The following is a 5267-nucleotide window of genomic DNA, read 5'->3' on the forward strand; positions in this document are numbered from 1 at the left end:
CCACTATGCCTTCACCCCCTCCCACACCCACAGCCGACAAACACAACTCCCAACCACCTTCGTAACCAGCTCGAACGATGCGGACTCGAGCTATGGACGGTATCTCGAAACCTAAAATACTATTTAACCTGCATGCCAAATCTCCTGTTCTGATTCACAAAAACCCAATCCACGCCTTGTCCATACCGGAATGGTCAAATGCCATGACCAATGAATATAATGCCCTTATTAAAAATGAGACTTGGGAATCGGAACAGGAGACACCCGACCTTGAATGTCATTCGAAGCATGTGGTTATTTAAGCACAAATTTAAATCAGACGGTACACTAGAACGCTATAAAGCTCGTCTAGTGTGTGATGGACGATTACAACAGGTTGGTGTGGATTGTGGGGAAAGATTCTGTCCGGTTGTTAAGACGGCTACTATTCGAACTGTGTTAACTTTGGCACTCGCACAGTCTTGGCCTATTCATCAGTTGGATGTTACCAACGCATTTTTACATGGCAACCTTCATGAGACTGTTTAAATGTACCAACCTATGGGGTTTTGAAACGAAAATTTTCCCAATCATGTTTGTTGGCTAAAGAAAACATTATATGGCTTAAAATAGGCACCGTGAGCTTGGTACCAACGGTTCACAGATTATGTGCTAACTTTGGGTTTTACTCAAAGCAAGTGTGACAACTCTTTGTTCACCCTACATCATCACACTCATACGGCGTATCTTCTCCTGTACGTGGATGATATTCTCCTAGTCACCTCTACTAATCGGTATCGCAAAAGAATTTGCCATGAAAGACCTCAGTCTGGTAAATTACTTTCTAGGTATTCATGTCTCTCGATCTAGAGACACTATTTTCTTATCTCAACATGTGTATGCCGTGGATATTATTCAACGGGCATGTATGCATACGTGCAAACTGGTTGCTACACCGGTTGACACCAACCCGAAACTTGGGTCTCAGGCAGGGGGCACCTTTTGAAGACCCCACCCTCTATAAAAGTCTTGTAGGGGTACTTCAATACCTAACTTTCACTCGACCCGATATTACGAACGCAGTGCAACAAGTTTGCATGCACATGCATGACCCACGGACCGAGCATTGGGAAGCCTTGAAACGGATAGTTAGATACATTCAAGGTACAACAAGTCATGGCCTCACCCTATCCAATAGCGCGGATCTCAACCTTCTTGCCTATACGGATGCAGACTAGGCCGGGTGTCCGGACACCCGCCGCTCCACCTCAGGATATTGTGTATATTTGGGAATAATCTTCTATCCTGGTCCTCTAATCGTCAACCCACAATCTCCCACTCTAGTGCCGAAGCAGAGTATCGTGGGGTGGCCAATGTCATAGCGGAAATATGTTGGTTGCGCAATCTCCTCCTCGAGCTTCGGCGCCCTTTGTCACAGGCTACCCTCGTTTATTGTGACAAAATAAGCTATATACTTGTCTGGTAATCCCGTTCAGCATCAAAGAACAAAACACATTGAGCTCGATATACACTTTATGCGCGAACAAGTTCAGCGGGGTCGTATCCGGGTTCTCCACGTGCCGACTCGACACCAAATCGCGGACATATTCACGAAAGGTTTACCTCGTGTTCTTTCGAAGACTTTCGATCCAGCCTAAGCATTCGGTCACCTCTTGCTTCGACTGCGGGGTGTAATAGCGTGAGCCTATGTACAACAATGATTTGATTTGATTTGATTTGTGCAAATATTGTAGTAGTTATAGTTGATATGGTTTCCATACTTAACGACATGCATTGTAATTATATATATTGATTCATGAATGAGAAGGAGGCAATGAATCCCATTTAAGTGATTATCATATCTTACATTTATAAACACCATCAAATGTCTCTAAAAAATGTTACTCTCATCAGTCATCACTATTAAATGCCTCTATGAAAAAAGGTCTCTCTCATCAAGTAACGGCCAACGGGACAAACGGGTTCAAAAAAATTTCATCCAGTAAAAGCATGACAAGATGTATCAGATGTATTGCTGCGTAAATGAAAGACTCGATAACAAGACGCTTATAGGGACCAAATGAGTCGATATAATTATAAATCCTGATCCATAGCTCCTGTGGCACTTGCTCTTCCAGTTTATTACTATTCAAGATCCTGAGAAGCAAGTAAATATATTTTTAAAATTAAAATAATACATAACATATAGAAGAGGAAAGAACATTGTTGGTTAACCAAACAAAATTGAACGTGGATAAGTGTAGCATGTCTTACACAAGTTGTACATTTGAAGAGCTTAAACTATTTGGTATGGACCCGGTAATCAAATTGCTCGATAAATCCCTGCGTTATAATATATTAGACATATAGTTTTGAATTCCGTGCCACCTCTCATTCTATAAATAGAAGAATAAGACCGAACACAAACACAAACGTATAATCGAACAATTTTTTTTGTTCATGTTCATTCATTAAGAAAATGTGCATGTTTGTGTTCGTTTGTTTAAAACTAAACGGACATAATAAACAAATTTAAAAACAAACATAACTGAACAAAGATAAAGTATCAATTATAACTGACCAAACATAAATGAGTAAATGAACATAGTAAATATCTATTATTTAAACAAGCCCCTTTTATGCTTATATTTATACAAATATAACTACCTATGCATTAATTAAATTTATGACATAAGCGAACAAAAATAAACGAACATAAATGGAAATTCATGAACATAAGTGACTTAACAAAATGCGTGTTCATGCTCGTTCGTTTATGTCCATTCGTTTAATTAAATGAACAAACATAAACATACTTCCCACCGCGCACAGTTCATGAACGTTCAGTTCATCAACAGGCTTATCTGGTAATACCATAGTGGCATTTGGAGGCCTATCTAAAATTATAGTATAACTGAAAGCCTGAAACTTTGAATCATTAAATTCTTACAGTTTCTTAAGAGAATGTTGGCCCAACCCTACAGGTATATTACCTCCTAAAGAGTTAGAACTTAAGTTCCTGCAGTTAAAAAGTAAAACATTAAATGAATATAAACCAGAAAACCTAAAGAAATCAGAACAATCACACAATAGGAGTAGAAAGATGATACTTACAAGCTCACCAAGTCAGTCAATAAAAGAATTTTATCACTAATATACCCTTTCAAGCCTTGGTTTGCAAGATCACTGTACACATAACAAGTAGCAAGATATAACAGGCAAGAGTTAGGCTAAATGTATTCCCCTTCCTTACTTGTCATATCCCTTACCCTGAAGTTTCATTTCCTTTAACAATTTTATTTGACATATTACTCCTCTCTAAAATTAAGTATTTATTCTCAATTCACAAATTTTATGTAGTTTATTAAATAAATACATTATTTTTTTTTATTATTAACAAATAATATAAAATTTATTTAAGAAAATGCAAACTCTCTATAATAACTAGTTATAAAAACCCTCTCTAAAAATATAAGACAATTACAGAAAAAAAAAAACTTATTTTTAAATAATAAGAAAATGTTACTTTAAATTAGAAAAAAATGCCTTTCTTTTAAAAAAAACATAACAAAAAGTATTTTTTAAAAATGCGTTTTAAAAATAGTTCTAATAAAAGATATCAAAATGACAAAAAAAAAAAAACAAAGGTGTGAATCGTATTAATATAAAACTTGAGGAAAAGAATATATTTAGTAAAAATGAGTGAAATCACCCGATTAATAGATTACTAGCATATGATAAATTAACAACCTGTGTAAATGCATAATTATCATTTTCCATTTAAAACAAAATTAAGCGATGTATACTCACATCTCATAGATTACAAGCGCAGAATCATCATCGTTGAGCTGACAAGTAATACCCACCCAAGCATCCCAACTTGTAGGTGCGCAAGGATCGCCTTTCCAACCCATTCTTTCAGCAACACCTAATGATTCTCTTAATGCTTGCATAGCAACAGCTGCATATATGGAAATGCAATGAAACCATCACTGTGTGCATGCGGTCTTAACGATGCGCAGAAAACCGAATTATCCGTACCCATAACCAAATTAACCTACAAAACCAAATATAGCCAAACCGTACCAAAAACTGCTAAACGGATAGGCTAGGAGGCTACGGTTAATAATGACCACTTATATTATTTTAATAAAAGAATTTAAAATCAAAGCATTGATCCCAATTACGTGGGAATAAAACAAAAAAGTAGTTAACTTTATCCTGAAGGCCATTTTCCAACCAAATATGTCGGCCAAACCAACAGTTAAATTTGACCAGGAAACCAACAAGAAGATAAGTCATATAATACCTTGCTCAAGCACGGTCATGAGCTTCTTGGCTGGAACGATGGCGTAAATCTCGATCCCACAAATCAAAGGCGATCCGATAACAGGCTCGAGTTTGATCGCTAGCGAATCAAGACCCAAGTTTTTGGCTACATAATGATAGTTATACGCAGGAAAACCGCCAACTTGTTTAAATAAATCAATTCTAGTGACATTTACATCATCAATAACCACATCGAACACTCGTTCTCCCTTGTCATTCACACGCGCATCAATCTCCGCAAAGTGCAGCCACACCAGGTAATCCAGCTTGGCATCCACGGCCAACTTATACTCCAAATTACCTTTCCCGGCCAACGTCACCGCGGAATGAAACGATACTGTTAGTTGAACCATAGGATATGAAGGATATTATGATGAGGAAGAGAGTCAAGGCAGTTGCCGGAATCATGATGTGGTGTGTTGAGAGTGCTAAAGTAACGGGTTTTTATAACGAAAGTAGGGCGCATCAGGTTTTGTTGAGGTGGCAATGTTGACTCGAAAAAAGCATATAGGGCAGACGGCAAAGGATTTTGGCATCGGGGTTTGTTTGATTGAAATTTGCAGTTTGATTTGTGAAGAGTTTATGGAGGAGTTGTGATGTAGTCTAATTTATATATAAATAATATTAGTATCTCCTACACTTTTAATTGTTTTTGGGCTGATTTTTATATAGTATTAGTCTCAAGTGGTCTATATTTGAGTTTAAAAGTTTTTTGAGGCAACGAGCTAAACGATGTATTTTTAGTAAAGTTGAGACCGGCTAGTAAATAAAAATAATAATAACTGAATTCTAGTTAGATCACACTAAATAATTTGGTTTCGTTTAATGAAATGATTGAATGAATTTGATATGTAAACGTATTTCAGGTTATAAAAGTAAGTTAACAGATAAGGATGTTGAGATATATGAATTAATTGGTTATGAACTAATATATTTGTGTGTTAAAGAAATTAAAGGAG

General features: G+C 36.6%; 1 long non-coding RNA gene across 1 annotated transcript; it reads right to left on the reverse strand.

Moving 5' to 3' along the window:
* Positions 1-2009: 2009 nt before the first annotated feature.
* Positions 2010-3145, reverse strand: LOC143627765 (uncharacterized). Its single transcript, XR_013152638.1, has 4 exons — positions 3094-3145; positions 2930-2998; positions 2254-2322; positions 2010-2136 (listed from the first exon to the last, which is right to left on the reverse strand). It is a non-coding gene; the product is annotated as an uncharacterized LOC143627765 (long non-coding RNA).
* Between the last annotated feature and the right edge of the window lie 2122 nt (positions 3146-5267).

This window comes from Bidens hawaiensis, unplaced genomic scaffold (assembly GCF_021521415.1).
Source record: "Bidens hawaiensis isolate Kalapana, Puna unplaced genomic scaffold, B.hawaiensis_p1.1 tig00004733_1, whole genome shotgun sequence".
Taxonomy (NCBI): Eukaryota; Viridiplantae; Streptophyta; class Magnoliopsida; order Asterales; family Asteraceae; genus Bidens; species Bidens hawaiensis.